We start from the raw sequence: 23,189 nt of genomic DNA, 5'->3' as shown, positions 1-23,189 counted from the left end.
TAATACAGCACACTAGAAACAATTTGCAGGAGGAACCCAATTGTCTTTTCCTTAGTTTCCACAATAACCAGCTGTTGCTGTTAATCAGCATGTCTGCTGGAAGGTGGGAACACAATAACAAATATTACATGCCTATTACATTATTAAGAAGATACTGGCATCAGCCCAATGCAAGACCTGCATTTAACACTATGAAGCTGCCATAGTTAACTAATGGGTGGTGTGGAAAAGAGATAAATATGAATCAAAGACCTTTTACTTTGTAGGAATTCAGTGTGTCATGATGATAACTATCATATTTAAAAAAAATAATAATTTAACTAAGTAGAAAAAGAGATTCAGCGAACAAGGAAAATCTCACTTGAGCACTCTTTTGGGCAAAAGAAAACATTTTGCACAGTGAAATTTCAGTTTATTTAGATACACATTAAGGAGAAAAAAATACACAGACTATCTTAAAAAAATACTATTTAAAAAATGACTTATTTTTGGAAATATATAAAGATACACACATGTTGTATATAGGCACATACTGTACAGCATATATACAGTACATGCTGCTTTTATTAGCACATTAGTCTGCATCACCCAACACCAAATATTAATAGAAAAAATCTAATAAATACTGTACATGTACCACAGATACAGCAACTATACTCAGTTTCTTTGAGAACAGGCTGCAATGTATTACTTTCTTCTTGTAATACTAAAATAGCAACTCAGACTTCAGTCTTTGATGCTTTGTAATCTTCCACACCAGTCAATATTTCTCAAGCAAAAAAGCAGAACATTCTATTCTGCAGTGCAAAAGCAAAAACAAATCTGCTCCCTCCAGAAATCCATGGTATTATAAGGCTGAAGTCTTCAAACCCAATTGGTTCATTCTGTCCAGACACATACTGTAGTTTATCACATGGAAATCCTCTTGCAAACCACTGCATCCATACGTCAATCCAGTTTTCCATTCTCTGTGTCTAACATAGCATAAGTGTGATAGTATTGTTTAGTATAAATACTTTTCTTTACCTAACTGTACCCCTCCATTCATTAACAGCGAGCCTTTCATTGCTGGTAAGGTTCACGGTAGCACAGTGCCAATCCTGGAAGCACAGGGCACAAGGCATGACTACACCCTGCTCATGAGGCCAGTCCATTACAGAACACAAACACAAGCACACAGAAACAATTTAGTGGCACCTGTTAACCTAGCCAGTGTTCTGAAGGTAAAGTGTTTAAATAAAACCTCACATTAACACGATGAAAGCATGCAAGTTCCACACAGAGAGCACCTCAGTCCAGAAATAAACCCAGCAACATCAGTTTTAATTATGCATGAACACTGAAATTGCATCGTGGACAGAACATTTCTTTTAAGAGGTTTTCTTTAGACCCCTGTTCACAAACCCCGTACTGTATGTTGCTTCCTGAGAATACAAAGCCCAGCTGGTTGTAGTAAAGCCAGCTGTTACATCAGATAAGTAACAGACATAAATAATTACACTAAACTTATTGCAGGCAGATAGACACTGGACTATTGCCTAGGACTAACATTTCTCAACAAGAGCAAAATTTTATAATGCAGTTGATAAATATATCAGTAAAAAAATATCCACAGCTTTGGGGTTTTAAGTTACTTCTTAAGATATATTAAAAGTAGAATAAGTAAAAAAATTATCATAAATTGATTTTATTGACCACATGCTCTTCCTATCTGTTTTGGGGAAAGAGGTTTTTTTTTAATTAGCAATTAAATGTTGCCATCATAATTTATGTGTATGATTTATGTGTAAAAAACACAATTTTGCAAAATGACTTAAATTTAATTTGAATATATGTGATAAATACAGGCATTTTTACTTAATATCTGACATCTGTCTACCACAACTCAAATGTAGAAAACTATTACAGACAGAAATTAAAACCTTTTTCACAGAACTATTTGTTTCTGTTTTCCTTCAAATTGGAAAGAAAAAATATGTACGGCCTGACAAAAGTGTTTAGCTTAAATTATAAAAATATAACGAACAGCTCAATTTATGTAGCGAGCCTGAAGCCATCAAATGTGAATTGACAGAGATTTAGATAGTTGTGCGAAATGGCATGAAAGATGTATTAAAAGCTATAAATCAATTGTAATAATGTTAAAAATAAGGTGAAATGTTACGTAGAGGAAGAAAAACTGCAATATAGAAATAAAATCAAAGAAAAAATCTAAATGCAAGGTTAGAATATGTCTTAAGATCTTTCATCAGAATATAAGTGCTTTATTTACAATCTGATACCAGACACTTAATTTGTGCTATTCATTTTGTCTCTCCTGAGGAACTGGTCCAAGTGAGTAAAACATTAAAGAAGCTCTTGTTAGCACAGAAATGTTTAGTGCCCACTCATCTCAATCCACCTCAGCTAGCATTTCCATTGTAACTGCCCATGGTAAGCCACGTGGAGTATTCAGAACACATCGACACTTTAACTCCTGAACAAATGTTGTGGAATAATCACCACCTCTGCTGTTTGGATAAATCATAATTAAACCGCAGAGGGGCATGATTTGTCTAGTAAGATTTATTGGGGATACCTAAGCCAAAGCCAGCCGTGGAACCTTCTAATGATGCAAGGGAAAAATCTAGGGTGGAGGGAATCCTCTCATTTCTTCTGGGGTTTCCGATAACCCCCTGTCAATACGAATGAGTTGTTATGAATGAGTCACCCCAATATATTTTGCTATTTGAATTCATGCTTCTTCTCTGTCTTAATGGAGAGATGTGATTGTGTTTGCAAGCGTTCTTTGAGCAAGCTGAAGAAAAAGGTGAGTGTAACCACAGCAAGGTTAGTCTCTAGCCAGAGACAATGCCAAATGAGAAAAATGAAATGCACAACAATGCATTAGCAAGAAGCGTGATATTTATAAATGGGTAGGAGGAAGTGGGCAAGATTAGGGTTCGACCTCCTTAGTTTGTACAGTATGTAACTGTTACAGAACAGTTTCTTTTCTACGTTTTCAATTGCACAAATGTGTTCTTTGTGTTTGCTACTGCCCAACCACAAGAAAGATGATGACACCCTTGAAATAAAATGGCAGCAGTTGAACTAATTTAGAACTACAGTACAGCTGTGTGAGTGTTAATCATGAGGCAAGAGATCCCTCTCTCACTTTGTCATTAAATAGAGTGTAAATTTCAGCACTAATTCATTCCTCTCAGAAGCAGCTTTGTGTGGATGCTTGAAAATTTAAGTTAATGCCAAACCCATTACACTAAACAGGCAAGCAAAACAGCATTAAAAACAGTTGGCAGGAATAGTGTCCTTTTTGTTTTGGTGTTCTCATGCCACATGTCTTAGGCCTCTACCATTATGTCATACTTGCCAAAAAATTATTCATGTACTGTATTTCTTTCTAGTGAATTGCTTATCTTCAAGACAGGAATATTGTTGGCCATATCCCTGTGCTTCTTGGAGTGGGTTTGCCTCACTCGAAGAGGCTGATTATGACCTGTCATGCTATAGCTTTCTCTACTCACTGTCGTTTGACTAATCAATCCAAAGGCTTACTGTATAGTGTGTGGACCTGTCTGAAGAATACCAAGATTTCTCAACTCTGAAACACAGTATAATAATTTTCACATCTAGGAGACATGATTATCCATATTGATACAATGTAATAGTCAGTAGAAAATCCATGGCTAAAAGTCAGAGCCATATAGTAGAAAGCATTTTAATACATCCGAAGGACAGCCACCTTCCTCAAAAATCAGTACAAACAGCTTAAAGACCTTTTCCACCCCTTCACAATGACATGTTTCACTAACAACATACATTTCAGAGTATTTCAGGTTTTCAACAGAGAAAGAGTTTTGTCATTTTATTTTTATATAGATTTTTTATGTGTTATATTTGTATATTTTATAGATACTCATTAGGAAAGTCATAAGTAGCTTTCCCCCACCATCCCTAGGCCTAAGATGTGGTCATACATTTTAAAACAAACTAACATTAAAGGTAACAAAACAATAAATCCATTGGGTATTGCTTTCCCGAATTTATAGTCTTCATGCAAGTGCACAAGTAGTGCTTTTGTGCATCAGTGAGTGTCAATACCCTAAGAATATCAAACACAAGAATCATTGAATCATATTACATATATGTAAATCTCATTATAAAGTAACATGATGTACTGGGAAAAAATGATCTATCTCATTCTATACAATGTTGCTTCTGGGAAACATTATCATTAAAATAAGAAATAATCTCATTCTATACAATGTGTCTTCTGGGAAACATTATCATTAAAATAAGAAATAATGAACTCCTGAAAAACACTGATGTGTTTACGGTGACATAATTTACAACCTCTCGACAATGGGAGAAGCAATTATATAATGCAAATAGAATGTTAGACTATACAATACTAACTGTTGGATTTACATTGAGGCTTGTTAACAAAGCACAAATCACTAAGTATACAGTAAGTATACAATTTTTGCCACAACTTTACCAAAAGGATATGGCTGTTCTGGAATCAGACCAGAGAAGAGCAACTAGAAAAAAAGCGTGGGTTTAAATCCTTTGATTAAACGAGCAAGATACTCATTATATAGTCTGAATGACCCCCTCTAATTCACAAGTTCTTATTTTTAAGATCCTTTGATTACAAAAGGAACACTCTAATCTCTGGTTAAAGATGGATAGAACTTTTAGGATTCAACACTCCTTCTTTGCATTTGGTAGCACATTTCAGGTGAAATATGGTCAACACAACCCAGTGTGCACAGTGAAATGTTATGATATGTCACCTGTTACAGTGAACAGAGTAAATAAAGCAGGCATATTTCTTTCGAGTCAATGAAGAACCTTTGAATTAAGGCCCTGCTTTCATGTATCTGCATTTTTGTAGCAGATGCACATTTACAGGCTGTTCAGTTTGAGACTAGGTTTTAAAAATGAGTTATTACACTCTTTTGACTGCTGTTCCTGAAATGCAATTCTTTCATTCCTAGCAGGCCCACCTTTATGCTTCTGGGTCTCCAAAAATCAAGAGCAAAAGGGAGCTGATGTGGCAACATACTTTGTGAATTCTGAGTTCTGTTTGAAGACCATTTCTCATCTTTGTCCCTCTGATCCCACTGTGTGAAGACAGAGCCTAAGGAAGCCTCCCTTGGGCCATGATCCATATGCCCTCATCATCTCACAAGACAACAGAAGCTAATCTCTGACAAAGAGCCTTTGTCAGCTCTCTTTCCAGTATCCCTTCACATAAGCTGTACATTTTACACACAGATAAGTCAGCTTTAATGTCACGTACTGTAGCTTTTGCGCTTTTTTTTAAATCGATGCCGCAGAAGGAGAGAAACATTTTGCTGTGTAGAAGCACCTAAAGCAACCCAAACATGTAAAAAATGTAAAATTCTGCATCAATGTAACACTTACATATGAGGATGAAAGGATGCTGCTTCTGTATTTGAGTCATGATTTGAACAAAAAAATGAAAAGACATCTATGGCACAGAAAATTGCACAATGTAATATCAGTTACATACCAATTATACTTTTACCTCACAAAGCCTTGTTTTAGCACTCTAAAGTATTTAGAACAAAGAGGTTAAAAAATAGCTCAGAGTAACACACAGTAGCAAAGCAGGGGTTGAGGTTAGAACCCTTGAAAACCCTCTCATAAAAAAGCTGTTAGTTCTAACACTTGTAAAAGGTTTTCATTTGATTGCTCCTGTGACAAATTGTAGTAGAAATTTTATTTATGAAGTACGGGTTTGCACTTTATGCTTTTATTACACAGCAGTGTGAATGAATTCTAGAGACACTTGGGCCTCTTCTGTATAATATCACTGAGCTACACCTGCCTGAATTCTCCGCCTTGATTTAATCCTTCATGAATCCACTTGCTCAGGTTTATTACCTTCTCATGGGTTAGGGAATCCCAGTTATACAGTTAATCATAATGGAGCACTGTATCTCTTTTCATATGAAAAAAATACAAACTGCGTATTTTTAGCATACATACAGCTTCATTTGTGCCTGTAAGAACAGGAGGCTTATGAATTTTTTATACTCTTTTGAGAAAAAAATCCATTTGTGTCAATATCTAATTAATTAGTAAAACTCGCAGGTGACGAACGTATACTGGGTGTTTATTAATCGCACATGCCCAAATGCAGAAGGTGCTAATAAAATAAGAAATGAAAATACCTTGGGTACAAGCCACGTAGGGTTTTAAATCAGGCAAAGCTAAAAGTGTTACAATCAGCCTGTGAAAATACTGTTTAGAAACAGAAAAATGAAAACCTGGGCTTCAAATTGTGTCACAGAAAAAAGGAATTATAATTTTATTCATGTAACATTCATGCTGTAGCAACATTACCCATTCTGTCTTGCTACTGTTATATCTGGCAAGTACTCAAGGCACAACAAACAGTTTCTAATGGTGATAAGGCTTAACAAAGGCATAAGTTCCACACCATTTAGCAGCAGCTAAATCACTGGCAGATGTACACTAATCAGGCCAAACAGTCTCTGATCATCAAGTGGGAGGGAAACTAATCCACATAAGTATATACTTAAAACTTTGAAAAAATGTTGCATAAAACCTTAAAAAAAACATACTGTAAATCCATACAAAGTCTAAAGTAAAACAGTCATACATTAACTTCAGTTATTGAGTGTTTAAAATTATTTAAGGAAAGGTGAGAGTGCATTAAACTCCGCCTGTAACAAACGTTTTTTGGTGTCAAAGCCATTGATCAATATGATGATTTCTATTTCTTTGTAATATACTTTTTACATGCCAAGAATAAATGTAAACTAAAAACTAATTCATTAACCTTCAGTTTAATATACATAGAAAATCACACAGATTTAAAAAAACACACTGCCTTTACAAAGTTCAATAAACAAAAATGAATGTCCTATGTGATGGTGTATCTGTTATAAATGGACTTACCTAGGCAGGACTGCTGCACAGTACATGGGTTAATTTTTCTTGTTGTTGCAATACTGGTTTTTAAGTTAATTCTCTCTTTAATACTCCATGAAGTAGTGCTCATTGCACAGGATTAGATAAAACTGAAAACCACACAGACATTCTGAGAATAAGCCTTATGCTTAAAGGAAGGGTTTAATGTCTCAGTTATGAAAAATTGGTCTTTCTTTTATCATTCAGACGCAGCAAGCTTCAGCATGGGCTTTATATGTAGGTGATTAGAGACATAAATCTTGAATCCCTGAGTGAGAGATAGAAATATTTATGTATTTTAAGGTCTGTCACATGGTGTAAGAGCAGCTGGACAAAAGAAAAGTTTGAAGATGTTAAAACAATTTCATACTCTGTATTTGATACCACATACAGTACTTTAGCATCCAAACTTATTAAAATGTAGAACAGTCACTTTATACGTTAAATATTTCAGAATACTGTCAAATATTAATCTCTTTACAGCAAAAGTACAGTAAGTAACTGTTTTGCAGTGTAAATAGGAATTAAACTGATTTACAAATATTAAGGTTTTTATTTTTAAAACGAACTGTCTGTTTTATCATGATAGCAATATGAAGGTTGTTACAATCTTGTAGATTCTTTTCTGCTTCAGAAACAGTTTGGTAACATGGTAGGCGCATTACCGTGATGGAAGGAAATTCTGCATTTGCATGAGAAGTCTCTCATTTGCATTCATAAAAAACATTAATATAAATGGATTTTATCAACATGGAAAATACCAAGCGCTCAGTAACAATATATCAGTGCCAATGGCAAAAGCTTAATCTTGTTTTATTGCATTTTCATGTTATTAATTTCATGTCTGCATCTGATATCAAACTTTTGTTTATTAATGTTGATTTAATGTACATATGTAAGCCTATTCTTGTGTCAGTTAAGAAATCTGGGAACGCTTTTCATTACTGATAGCAAGGTAGGCACAAACCAACTTGAGTGAGATAGTAAGTTGGTGGCACAGTGGTTAGCATTACGGCTTTGCCACACTGCCGCGCTGGGTTCAGCTCCTGGAGTGTTATCTGTGTGGAGTTTGTATGTTGTCCCCACGTTCACGCAGGTTTCCCCCGACCGCTCAGGTTTCCTCCCACACCCAAAGACATACTGGTAGGCCAATTGGCTTCTGGGAAAATTGGCCATGGTATGAGTGTGTGCATGTCTGTGTCTGTGTGTGCCCTGGGATAGACTGGCACCCTGTCCAGGGTGTATCTCGCCTTTGCTCATTGGTTACTGGGATACACTCTGGCTCTTCCATGGCCCTGTACTGGATAAAGCAGTTAGAAAATTGATGGATGGATTGATTAGTCTTAAGTTAAAGAATTATAATAATCAAAAGCCAGGAAAACAGTTTAAAGATAACGGCATGTATTTTAAATGTACTTTATGAGACAACAGATATCGTGATGCTAATCTCATTTCTCCTGACAATAACCTCAACTGTGTCAGTCAGACGTATATGTATCAACATGACTAATTTACCATCAGGAAATTCCTCTGTTTTCACTACAGTACTGTACATTGCTGACAAAACAATACTGGACATACGTTAAATTAAGATGGATAAAATTATCATGTCAGACACAAAAATAAGTTAAGTAATAATAGGATAAAATAATATTACACTTTTCACATTGTAAAGCTTGTACTGTTATCGCTAGTAGTTACGTAGTTGGTCTTTGCCATGTCAGTAAAATCCATTTAGACCTCCCATTTTCAATTGGTTTATGAACCCTTATCTGTGTGCACAAATGAGGGAAATAAAGCATTTTTACTTTGTTTTCTGTCATGGCAACTGCAATGTAACTCCATTTCTGAATTAAAAAATCCCCACAATAAGGGAGTAACAGTATTTATTATCTGCATTAACACACAGCATTTGAAACTTTTTCAGTTTTTGTGGTAAATGTGGTATTCCTATAGTTATCAGCTGTTTCTTACAATGTAGCAACTTTATATGTTCTGATACACTATTTCTTATTTTTTAATTTAATAAATTTAAATAATAGTATTTGTCTTACACATTCACATCACTGCAATTTCATTATTAGCCATACAAGCTCTGAAGATGTGGAATATGGATTTTGATTGGATTGAATTTGGCATCAAATTAATGTGAAATTTATGTGAAATTCCAAGATGTGTTCTAAAAGTCATTTGCTGTTGACATTTTTGGTCTCACTCTGTGTAATTCTGTAAGAAAAGTAAAAGCATATTTAAAAATGTCTTTGACTTACAGGTATTAAGGATACTTCTAAGACATGTTTAAAAACACTCTGTTAATGCCTGGTCTAAGCTGTTAATTAAAGTGAGAAATCTCCTGTACCATATACCTCCTGCAACACTTGCCAAAAAGGCATTAAAACTGTAAGCTCCTTGAAATTTGTATTGGTTTTAGTTGATCAAAAGATCCAAATTAATCCTTCTAAGTACAGTCTGCCATTTTCAAATACCAGATTATGGCCACAAAGTTTTTGAGCTCATGTACAGTATACGAAATGAGCATTGACTGTGTTGCAGCCTGCTGTAATATAATCAGGTTCAGCCACATTTCTCCATTACAGTTGCATGTGTTTGGTTCAGCGTAGTATGAGCCTATGCCAAGGAACATCAGAGCAGAACGTATCGAATGATCTCTTCTACTGGGGTCACCATTTTAAATTTGTTATGGCCCAACAGAGAAAAAAAAAAACATTTCTTAAGGTCAATTCCAATCTTGTTTTCTACAGAATTTGTAGTTCATATTTTTACCATGTAGAGACAAGTTTATTATCTTTTCAGCAAGTGTGCCATGTGTTGTCTGGTTGTAGCAAAATCAGCACTTAGCATTTAGAATGCAGAAAAATTGCAGAATTCAATACATGCATAATGACCAGAGTACCTACTATTTCTGGGCATGATTGGACAATTGCACTATTTCCAGTTTCCATCTGTTTGGTGAGTTTCCATGAGCATTAATGTGTCCCACTTGGCATGCTTAATTTTGTACACAAAAAAGCAAAATGTCCATCATACTGTCATTGGTATTAACCATAATAATGCTATGGCTGACACAATACTCTGTATCCTCTCACATTAACATTAAAGGGTGAGCTGGGACATCACACAGCCCATAGTGTCCCAACTGGAGGCAACCTGGGCTCCCTCCAAAGAGATTTGTGATCATGTGGTAAGAGAGAACAGATGCCATTTAGAAACATAGCCAAGACAGGATGGGGGAGGTCCTGAACAGTAGTAACTGAATGCGTACAAATGTTTAGAACAATAATCTCAGGCTGGTACTGTATATTACTAAAGCCTTTTGGGCCATAAAGGCATTTCAAAATAAAAAAGCACTACACATACTTAGATGTCTGGTACTATGGGCAGCTTTGGACACTTTATATCCACAGTGATTGATTTCTGTTGCCTGGTGTTACAGTAATAAACGGAACTTCAAACCCAGGATGATAGCCAGCATGAATCAGTAACCATAAAACTACAAAAGGAACAAAATTCCGCAAATGCTTAATGTGTAGTTGCTAAACACTAACTTCTAGGATCTGTCAATCACAGAGCACTCTCCATCTTTATCCTTCTTGATTCTATACTCATTGAAGCTATCCCTTTAATTTTGATATGCTCACATCAGATTGTTCTTTGTGATCTGTTGTTTCACTCTCAAAAAGATCTGAGACTCCTTCCTTGTCTTTTATTATATACAGTAGGTGCACATGTTCACCCTTATTTTCCACTGTGGGCGAAGTGCTTGCCCCTTGGTAAATAAGATGGGCAGTATGGTCACACTGAAAATCAGCCTCTATAAGAACATAATTAATGTAAGCCTGACCTGCAACTTAAAAGGTCAATCTAGGCTTTGAGCTGAGAAGTTGGAAAGAGCACATACAGTACAGTGCAAATGTGAACTCAGGTGATATTTTCACTCAGTGCTGGTATCCTGAAAACCAATTGAAAGCGCATACATAATTCCATATGCTATGAAATAGCCATCTAACTCAATTTTTAAAGTTGCATTACTCTTACCCATCTCCTGTACCTTTTGAAATACTCGATTCCTTTGCACTAATTCCAATGTGTACTGTCATACAGCTCTTTAGCAAGACTTCAGAATATAATGGAACTTGACCCTGTCATATGTGTGTGAAAACATAATTCTCAGGAAATGATTGAATAAAATTGTGCATATCTGCTTAATTTACTATTGCTTTATCTTGATTGTTTTTAGTTTAATTTTCGGAAAAAGAAAAAATCACTAGGAAAAGAAACATACTGCATCTGGCTAGGCCTTTTTAGTGGGTTCCCGGCATGATTCTCTTTCCTTTCACCTCTGGAGGACTGAGTTCAAACCCAGATCAGGTTACAACTGCAGTGACTTTGGTATCCTCATTTCATCCTTAAAGGACATTCACAACCACAATATATTTCAGTCCAGTGCAATCCATTCACAATTCTTTTTTTTTCATTTCCATACTATATCCTGGATTAGAGCTTTATACTGTATATGCTTAGAGCATTCATCTCAACATACAATATAATTATTATGCAATGGATCTCTCAAAAGAACTCACCTGTGACAGGGAAATTGAAATATTCAAATATTGAATGTATTTTTATTATTACAGCTATGCATATAAGAACAGGCTTCCTAACTGCAAAGAAGATAAATAAAATGGCTCTGTTTTTATCAATATACTGTAACATATTTTACATTCACCCTTTGTTTGAATTAAACATCTAAAAATACTGCAGTTTTAACTTTTGGCGGCTCCAGTAATACAGTTCTTTATTTAGACAATTCTCTTTCCCGTAAATAGTGGTTTGTTGAAAAATCAATCAATACATACTTGGCTTCTTCTTTCACTTATATTACATTATTTTATGTCTCAGGGTTGACTATTTTTATTGTTTATACTCATCTACTACTCAGTCTTACAGCGACAGCTTAAATAGAGTGAGAAATTCTAGTGAATAATTTATAATTGTAAACCTGCATTACATCACCAGCAGTGTTTTATCAGGCCCATGAATAAAGAACATAAGTGAGTGAGGATTTAAAAGACAATAAGCAAAGTGCTGGAGCTAGTACTCAAATCCTCTAAAAGCCTAGAGAGCCGTCTCAAATAATACAAGAAACAAAACTTTATTTTCTACACAATTTAAGAAAATTGACCTCTCAGATTTTTTTGTTGTGTAACACAAGCTTCCTACTGAACAAAAACTTAACTTCAGTTGGTAACTGCATATAATGCATCTCAAACAATTTCACATGCAATCCTATTCAATTCATTGTGAAGGGGGAAAAAATCTCCTTTTTTGAAGGAACAATCCAAAAACGTCATGTGAGTTTGTTATGGCTCACAAAAATAATTGGCATTTGTGAATAATTTGACTTTTCATTCTTTCTATTCAGAAATGCATTACATTTAACACACCACATTGAAGTGGTACAGTACCACCTATCAATTCTTGTTTCTGCTTTAAATTGCTAATATTCATTCAATTTCTAGGAACAACCTATGTTTTAGGTTTTAATACGCTCTGTCTCTTGAATTTCCTTACTTATTCTTGGTTGGTGCTTGCCAGGGACACATTCACTAGTCAATCTCTTCCATACTGCTAGAAGCTGGTGATAAACCCCAAGGAAGGGAGGTTAAACCCAAACGTCAATGTATATCGTCCTAGTGAAAACGTAAGAACACATTAACGTACAAAACAAACAGAAAACACAGCAAGACCCATGGAATCACTGTTGCATTAATGCCAAAAGACACCTGTCACAACACTTGACTATCAAACTGAAAGGTTTGCCATAAAACAACCTTGTGATATATAGATGACCCACGTTATAAATAAACCTGAAATCCATCAGGCTTGCAAATCTGAAAGCTTTATAAATATATCTAATATATTTTATTAATGTGTTAAGAATTTACGAGAAAAAGAACCAATCGGTATGTGGATTGTTCAATTTAAACAATCTGGAAATCTAACACGACCCTGCTTTCTATTTTATATTCAATTCAATTGAGAATTTCAGAAAGTTCAATTTTACCGTTTACACCATTCATTTGAGAAAGTGTTCTTGGTACAATGACATGCCTGAAAATAGAGAAACGATGTTCTTAGATGAATTAATTAGTTTTGTTTATTGAGTTTATTCCGATCAAATAAAAAATGATTTTACTATAAAAGTTTCATGAGGTAACAATGATCTGAATAACCTTACATGCTCTGAAGAAATTTAGCCCATATTCTTTTTTTCTTTCTAACTTGAAAAGCCCCATACAATGTATCTAAATGATGCTTCTAAAATATCATTGTGCATTACACCCTAAAGAGCCCTGTTACAGGGCCCAGTAGGGGACACACTCTGTGGACTGTATGGGTCCTGTTGCCCCAGTATAGTGACGGGAACACCATACTGTAGAATGGCACCGTCCTGTTAATGAGATGTAAAATCGAGGTTCTGACTCTCTGTGTTCATTAACAATCTCAGAGTGTTTCTCAAAAAGAGTAGTGGTATTACCCCAGCATCCTGGCCAAATTTCCCATTGGGCCTTACCAGTCTTGACCTCATAATAATCTCCATCTATGAATTGGCTTCATCACTCTGTTTTCCTCCTCACTGAAAGCTGGTGTGTGGTGAATGTACTGGCGCACTATGGCAGCCGTCACATCATTCAGGTGGATGCTGCACATTGGTGGTGGTGGAGGGCAGTTCCCATAAGTGTAAAGTGCTTTGAGTGAAGTGTCAAGAAAAGCGCTATATAAGTGTAAGGAATTATTATTATTAAATCAGGTACAGGGTCACAGGAGATGCTAGATTTAACCTGGCAAGTATCGAGTGTAAGGCAGGGTGTACCCTGGATGGGACATGAGTCCATTATAAGGTAGACACACAAATACACACACACACACTCACTTCTAGGGACAATTTACCCAGAAGCCAATTAACCTATCAGTATGTTTTTGGACTGTGGGAGGAAACAGGAGCAGCTGGAGGAAACCCACACCAACATGGGGAGAATACACAAACTCCACACAGATAGCGGATGGCCTCAGTGAAACGAAGCAGCACGTGCTAAATACTGCATGTTCCAAGGCTTGCAAAATGGTGAGATAGCCCATTCTGAGAAGAGTAATCAGAACTTCATCATGCGTAATGGAGTTCTAAATTAAAGTTTAGGAGAAGGTCAGACACTAACCTCACCCACCTCTACTTACCTGTGTATATGTATCATAATTCTAGTGCTCCTGCATGTGCATCATCATTTCTCTCCCCCACCCCATCATCACCCCTAAAACAGCTCCCTATCTTATCCCTTATTAAAACAGCCAGGTTATTCTTCTCTCAGTCTGGCAAGTTGAGCCAATAAATCAATTTAAGTAACATCATGTCTCCCATCTGTCCTAATTAGGGTTTAGCTGGACTTTTTGTTAGATTATTTTCAAAAGCTTCGCAAAAGTTGTACTTCCTGGACGCAATACAACAGTATATACTTGAAAAGTATATTTAGTCCAGAGCAGCAAAAGGCCCAAAAGGTTCCTCATGAATTCTATACACAAATGCCTCCACATACTGTACAACACATTAACACATACACACTTTCAATTTCCTCAGGACATGTACTGTAATAACCATTGCCTTGAGGACAGAAAAAGATGGGGTGAAAAATTGAGAAAATTGATTTTGTCAGACCCTAAAAAAATTGAATACTGCCAAATAAGAGGCTGATGTTGTGTGCCAGGTCTGCTCTCACACTTTCGCAGCTTGTGAACAAAGGTTGATTTCAGGGCATCATCAGCTTAAAATGTACCTCTGTCCTTGTGTTTCTCTAATGTCACCAGGTGTATTGCTGTAGGGTGAACAATGAAACATAAACAACCTCACATTACAGTAACTCCTTGCATTAAAGTCCAAAAAGACCAAGAAATCTTTTCATACTTGTGTTATTTTGCCTCCTGATATCATCATTACATGCCAGCAACTAGTTTTCTACAGTACAAAGAACCTGTCTGAAACTCACACGTGCTTGCTGATAAAATCTACAGTCTTTGTCAAAAAATGACATCTTTAAGTTCCAGACTAAAAGAATGTTATAATGTTCGGCCAAACTTTTCTTTTCATTTACTATACTCATTTGTGATAAAAATCTTGGCTGTTCTTCTTTTATTACGCTCTCCACTACTGTAAATTACTTTTTGTACAGAGTGGTATAATTTAAGAATCTGCTCTGTGCCTTTATTTTATTTTTTTACAAAACTGTATGTTTGTATTCAATTTACATTTGTTCTCTGTATCTCCAGACTGTACTGTTGTGGAAGATTAAAGCTGAACCCTTTAAAAGGATATGACTCTTTGAACACTGCAGGACCTAATCTTAAGAGCTGAAGAGAACAGAGGCATATGTTTTATACAATTTTCATTAGCTTTTGCAGCTATTGATATTTCTGTTTCTTGTCTTTGTCATCGCGTTAATTCTTTTATTTCCTATAGCTGACAAAGAAATCTGAATCACTGTGTTCTACTCAGACTTTGCAACAAAATCCAACTAAAAAGTAAATTTTCAGAGCTAGCTAATCCATAGTTTAATACTAAACAAAATAAGAAATACTTTAGTTTTGTGCCAAGCATGGACAAGTAACTAACCATGGGCAAGTAATACCATTTCCCATCTGTATTTTTGAGGGAGTGGCAGGAATAATACAGTTGTGAACATATTACAATGTATTTTGTAGAAACTGTGAACATACTCAAATGTCCGTGAGGTATAACTACAGTACATTTTGGGCTGTGATCAATACAGAGAAAAAAGAGATAAAGACACAGTGGTCTGAATGCAGACCATTGAACTATTTTTTTTTTTACTATTCCTAACTATCCACATTTAAATACAGCAATTGCAGGTATTGTAGTAAACCTTTGCAAACAGTCCTACCACAGCGCTCCTCAGTCAGGTCACCTTGGAGAAGGGAAGACACTGTACTGTATTCAGCAGGCACCATTAATGCAGCGGAAAAGTGTGACTCTTCACGAAGATGTGCAGACAATGCTTAACCACAAGAGCTTACGTTCAGATATATCAGACTGGAGCACCCACGCATCACCTGCACAATGATGTGTTAGGGCCCTTCTCTGTCTGTAGTGTAGTACTGATCATGATTCAGTTCAGCAGGTGGAAGCAGCAGGAGAAATATTAAGATTTTTCCCAGGTGTACCATCTAACCAAAATAAGAACCATGCTGTACCACTCTTTTCTAATGGCATTGTAGAGAAATTTAATTTAAATACACCACAGCACCACTGAAGGGACTTTATGTTGACAAGTAGACTATGACCTGTGTTATACCAACTCCATGGCCAGCTTTGCACCAAGATTCTTAACCATGATTACTTGCCCACTTATGTACAATAGCTGTCACTGTTCCTGGGTTGATGAAAAACCTAAGACATTCAGTTTTGGAAAGTGGCCCTGTCCTATGTTCAAAAATGTATATTGGTATTATTTATGAGTTTATGGACCAAGTTTCGCCTTTAAAGGTTCCAGTTTGAGGAATTCACTCACCTTCTTTCAAAACAGTCGAAAAGCTCACGTTGCATTAAATTTTGGAAAAGTAAAAAAAAGCACCTTTGCCGTTTGATTCCCTGTACTTGGCACATAAAATTTGTTTGCTTTAAAATCCAAGGAACACCTTTGAAAACGCACAAATACAGGCAGAATAAAAAAATTAACTGTAAAATGTATTTTTTCCCATTTATGTATAATGAGATTACTGTATGTTAAAGGATGACTAAGAAACCATAATGTAGACTTTTTTAAGTTGTAAGGCTTAAGACAGAAAATAGAGGTGGAGTTAGAAGCTCAGTGAAGTTTACCACCCTACAAACAGCACAAACAATGAAACCCACCGCATTCGTTGGTGCTGCATTTGTGCCGGTTTGTGCCGTTCAAAGTAGCGTTTGTGTTGCTTTAGGTCCCGAGATATAGCGCCTTGTTTTTTCAGGGTCATGACGTCTCTAATACCACTATCTTCTGTGTGTTTTTTAAGCATTAGCAAACAATTGCAGGTTCCTACCAAGAGGCCTTAACGAGCACGTCTTAATACTTTGTAGCGGTGTCCTTTTTTAAAATCTGAAGAAGTAATCAGTTTCTCGCTGTCTTCTTCTTAAATGCGCACCAAGGGACGTGTAAAGATTCGATCCATCGAGCCACGTATTTAAAATGACTTGAATTCGCAACTTTATGAACAACAAGACCACTGTTGCACTTTCTATGCAAAGCACATTCGTCAATGTGAAAAACAACCAGGATGTTTTTTTTTTGAGGGGTACTACGTACAAAGTTGAGACGTATGGAAGCCTGTTTCCGCCAGGGAGTTAAAAAAAGCGCTATGGTATCTCGCAATTGCGACTTTATATCTCAGAATTGCGACTTTATAGCTCGCAATTGCGACTTTTTATCTCACATTTGCGACTTCGAAATAGCCTAAATTTCATTGTCCTTTTGTTATTGGAACGGATTCGGGTTCTAGGGCTTGTGTCCTCGCCGCTCCCACTCTAGTTCGTGCCTCACTGCATGGACTCGAACCCAGGTCTTGCCAGCTGAGCTAAAGAAGACCTTCTTTTTTAAGTAAAAGGAATTGTAACAAAATTGTTTTGGATAGATTTGCAAAATGTTGTTAAAATAATAATAAACTTTATGTTATATAGCACCTTTAAAGGTGGCTTCTCAAAGCGCTTTACAGAATGCGACCAACAATCAAAAAGAATACACAAGATAAAACACAATTACAATATAGAGAGGAGACCATGGATGGTGGTACTAGGAAAAGCAGAGGGGTGAAGAATGGAACCAGTTAAGTAAAGGCTCTTCTAAAGAAGGTTTTGAGTCTGGATTTGAAGGAGTTTAGAGAAGGTGACCCTCTGATATTCTTGTGCAGAGAGTTCCAGAGCTTGGGGGCATAACAGGAGAAGGCCCTGTCACCCATACAATGTACTGTAGACGGGCTTGGGGGACAGTAAGGAGACCAGAATTAGAAGAGAGAAGGTTGCGAGGTGGGGAGTAGGGCTATAATAGTTCAGACAGGTACTGAGGTGCCAAGCAATGCAGACCCTTATACAGTAGGTGAGCATGAGGATTTTAAAGTCCACACGGAATTTGACAGGAAGCCAGTGCAAGGACTCTAGGATAGGAGTAATGTGATCACTTGCACTAGACCTGGTCAGGATCCTGGCTGCTGAATTTTGGACATACTGCAGTTTGTTCAAAGTAGATTTAGATACCCCAGCGAGTAGAGCATTACAGTAGTCAATTCAAGAGAACACAAATGTGTTGATCAGCTTTTCAGCCACAGTTTGTGATAGCATAGGGCATAGTCTAGCGATATTTCTGAGGTGAAAAAAGATGTTTTGACAATATGCTGCACATATTGTTAAACATTTTTGGATAAAGGATATGTTCTTATTACTGTATTAATCTGTTTATTATTTTGGCAAAATACTTCATCCACAGAAGTAAATGGTCTAATACCTCTCCCTCTATTAAAGCTTTTAAAATACAATTCCTTGTACTGCCACATACAGTGGAAATATGTAAAAAGTATACATTTCAGCTTTTATAATTGTGAAGTCCTCTGGATGTGAAGTGTCTATTTCTGTATCCTTTTTCATATTCTGTCTCCTTTTTTTGCATTTCTGGTGTTTAAATAAAAACCCCACCATCCACTATTCCATCCAGATACTATGGAAGCCTTCCTGGCAGAAATGGGATTCCATAAAAAATAGTTTAATTAATTTGATTTTTATCAGGGCACTTGGCAAGACAAGTCTTCAGGCCTATAGATCCTATGATCCTGTACGATTTCTTAATATAGTGTAACGAAACGGCCGACATACAGGTTGTGGTGTGGTGACAGCACCGCCCTCCCCTGTGCATAACAGGGATTTTAGCCGGTGGGACTAAAGAAGGTCTTCTTTAGCTCAGCTGGCAAGACCCAGGTTCGAGCCCTAGAACCCCAATGCATTCCAATAACAAAAGGACAGACAATGAAATGTGGGAAGTCACAATTCTGAGATTTTAAGTCGCAATTCTGAGATACCGTTTTTGTTTTACTCCTTGGCGGAAACGGGCTTCCATAGGACATAGGGTAGTTCAAAACACATCCGAGAAACAACATTGAAAAGTCCATCTCACACAAGGAGACCGCAGCAATATTGGAAAAATATATTTATTTTTACATAACAGAAGTGAACATAAATCTAAGTTCTTTAATAAACTGTCATTATCCATGTTTGTATTTACAGGGTCCTTATATGCAAACATGAAACTACTAGCTCAAAGTCCTTTTATCTTTGTGTTTCTGGTCAATCCTTGGTGTGGAATACAGTGTGAAGGCACATCTTGACCTCTGAAGACACAGATATGAGTGCCTTTGTTAGATCATCATGTTTGTCCCAGGTGAAGTCGTGTCTTTTGCAGTATGCAATGTAATGACCCAGGACACGTTTGCTTGCCCAACTCCATGAAGTTGCCCCCCCCTCAACAAACAACACAAACAATGAAACCCACCTCATTTGTTAGTGCTGCGTTGGACGGTCATCTGTCCTGCTGGTCTGCTGAAACCTTCTCTGCAGTCGGGACACAGTGGAGTGGCTTACTCCATGGTGTCTGGCAATGCTGGCACATGCCATACCTGCCTGCAGTATGCCAATGGCTCTCTCCCTTGCTTCTTGTGACATTTGAGGCATCATGCAATGCACAGAAAACTGACTAACTGTGGCCTTTTTCTTGCAGTGACCTAAGGTTTGAATTAAGGCCTTTTTAAAGGTGACTTGATCAGGCATTGTTCCACCTGGATCTTGTTGGGTAAAAGTGCATCTAACGAGCTTTCGTGTGATTGGCAAGTTGCAATGCCTCACTGCACAAACTGTATTGCTGGTCAGAGGGCTTAAAACAAATTGACAACTTTTGGTGAAAGTACATAAGCAATAACTATAGTATTCTCATTCCAGAAAATGTTGCATTCCTTTACTCCATCAGTATATATTTAATGTCACATTAAGAAAAGCGCGCATGAGCAACATCTGTCAAGCAATGACCCAGGTTGTGTCTTGTCCTTACTCACAAATGTAGTATGTGAAAGACACTCAAATTCCTGAAAACACAAGAAATTCTTTAACCTGTGAGAAAATAGAAAGTTATGGCCTGTAGTTTTTAATACATTGTGTCACATAATTGAAGTATAACATGCATGAGTGAGCACTTTGTTCAATCCTTTGAATATTTCTTAAGCTCTTGAACGCAGATAGGCAAATCAGCGCGAATTTCATGAGTGATGAATTTTTTAAAAGCACCTTATAGAAGCAAAGCCCATAGTCTAATCTTATGGAAATGCTACTGAACAGAAAGGAAGATTTATGGAAAGGTATTTCAAATAAATTTGTCATACCTTTCAGCCTCTCTACCTTCCGCAGTTAACACACAGCACTTCTGCTTCACATAGAATATTAAATAGTTTCCACATGACAGGATTCTGTATCATTTGCATTTTCCCTCCTCATCCAATTTCTAATTTGTTTCATTTCCTGCTGTGTGTGTTCTTTGAAAACTCTTTTGTTGTTGTTTCAGCCTAGATTGCTGTTTACCGTGGCTTCACTGGGATGAATGAAAGGGAACAAATTGGTGTTTATTACTGAAGCGCTTTTAAAGCACAATCTTTTTCCAGTGGGTTTTAGAGCATTTGTGCCACACTATATCCTTGGTCCAGAATTGGTTACATTATGGAATATGCACCCAGTAAGGCAAACAGTTGAAGTATCAAGACCACAGAGTTGCTTATAATGGAGCAGTTAACAATACATTAAAATCACTCAAACTGAGATAGTGTGAATTCATTTTTTATACATACAAAGTACAGAAATGACTATTCTATAAAGAATTTGACTATATTTGGCTTTCATAAGGACATTGACTTACAGTAGTCCTGTATCCACAAATACAGAAAATGGTTGGGAAAAATGGTGACCATTTTAACTCACCCCTATCTTCCAATGAAACACAATAAAAAAAAATACATTGAAAATCCAGTGTAAAAGTATAACATTTCTGGTACACCAAACAACCTTTTTTTTGTTCTGGAATGCTTTGCAACAGAATTGTGTTACTTGCAGTTGCTGCTCATTCTCCTGTGTTAAAAAACCCACTCAGCATCTCAATATTTGTTCTTGGGAGAAAGAAAATGAAAAGGAGTACTACAATTTTGAACCATATTATGAGTGTTGATTTACTTAGTTGTTGTCATCCTCTGTATCTCGGGGGTACCGCATTATGTGCCTTCCTACACAATATGGCATGCCCAGTGGCACTGCATTGTCCTGCTCTGAGTTCAGTGTTTGATTGCACTGTGGCCCTGTTTTCCAAAGCTACAAAATCCCTCTATCCCTGCCTTCTTCATCATGTCACTTTGAATGCTGTCTCATGTGGAATTTCTGGTACAGTAGAAAATGCATTTAATGCCTGTAATTTTTTCCACATTAGATATCTGATACGTAAATAAGGATATTCCTACATATAAATTGAAGGCTTACATTTTACAGTCTTTTGAAAATGCCATTTGAGTTGCATTGTGGAACGGATGTGTAAAAATATACGTTTAGTTATAGAGTTAGTGCCTGTATGAGAGACTTGAAATTCTTTGGTGCTGTTATCATAAAAAACCCAATGTTAATATCTAACCTTGATATTACCCTTGAGATGACCCTGACGACTGAAATACCACTTATCCACAAAGTTGTATAAAGCTAAAACTCTTTGCTGCTTTCACAGGACACTGTAGAATTGCTTAACATAAAAGAGGATTCAATTTAAGGTTCCGATTCATGTAATTCACTCACTGATTTCTAAACCTCATCCTGCTCATTACAACAGTCTTCTTCCCAGAAATGACAGGCAAAAGCTTCCCTTTGAAACGGCCTACTTCATTAATTAGGACCCCTCCAAGTGAAACAGTTACTCCTCTTCATGATTCACTTCACTGCATTCACTCCCAGCTGTGTTTAGATGCCTGCCCTGCAGTTTTCACTGTTTATTAGCAAACTGCTAGAAAATGTCAACTGCTACAGTATAAAATAAACAGTTTTATTTTTCATATAACTTTCCCTGGCAGGAAATGAGTGACATACCAAACCATGTTTTGAAGTGACTGAGTGCCCAGGAGTGCTTAAATTAATTTATTTCACTAAATGCAGCTTTATTCTTAGTGCCCACATTATTTAGGAAGAGTTTAAGACACTTGGTTATTTTTTTAATTCACTACAAACAGTATATATGACAAGTATTTTTTAAATGCCCTAACTAGACAATTAAATATACAGTAACTACGGATCAGCTACAGTACCTGAATAAAAATTGTAAAAATTAAATTGAAAAAAATGTCTTATTATCATAACACAATATTAAGGACAAAGATATTTTTTTTGAAGATGAGTCATGTGTTTAGTCCTTTCAATATGTATTTTAAAGAATATGTTACATTCAAAAGGAAATGGCAGACAGCAATTAAGGGGGGTTATAATACTTCCTACATTTATTTACATTCAGGATTGTTAAGGAAAAGAGTCTGTAACATTGCACAACTCTCCACAAAAATCCTCTCCCAGCCCCCTCCCCCAATCCCTGCCACGAGCTTACATTAGCAACCTCGCCTCAGCACACAGTCTGGAGACTGAAACACAATAGGTCCTGAAGTTCACTGCGATACAGTAAGTACCTCCTCCCCACTTCGGAGTGCTGCTGTAGTGCTTTGGATAAGGCAACTGCCCTTCTGACTGTGCCACCAGCACCCCAACCCCCAAATTTCCTTGCTATCTGCTCGTTCTCACCATGGTGAAATATGACATTGGATGAAAATACAGCAACCTGAAAACGAGGAACTGCATCCTTCATGAAAAAATGCACACACAGGCAGGGATTGGGGCTGGACAGCAAGCAGAGCTTAGGCATACAGTTTACAGCCTTTTTTCTCTTGGCGCCTAAAATAGAAAGTCTCCCTGTGATGGGTTAATCCTTCTTTGGCTTCAGGACTGAGTAGATTACTGATTACAGCCTCATAGCAACGATTGCTGTGTTAGACACACATAGACACACTTCAGCGTTTAACTCTTCAAATCCACTGTATCCCAACCCACAATGTCA

Source organism: Lepisosteus platostomus, chromosome 10 (assembly GCF_059453375.1).
Source record: "Lepisosteus platostomus isolate fLepPlt1 chromosome 10, fLepPlt1.hap1, whole genome shotgun sequence".
Classification (NCBI taxonomy): Eukaryota; Metazoa; Chordata; class Actinopteri; order Semionotiformes; family Lepisosteidae; genus Lepisosteus; species Lepisosteus platostomus.
The sequence above is the reverse complement of the archived record's forward strand: the minus strand, read 5'-3'. Positions refer to the sequence as shown.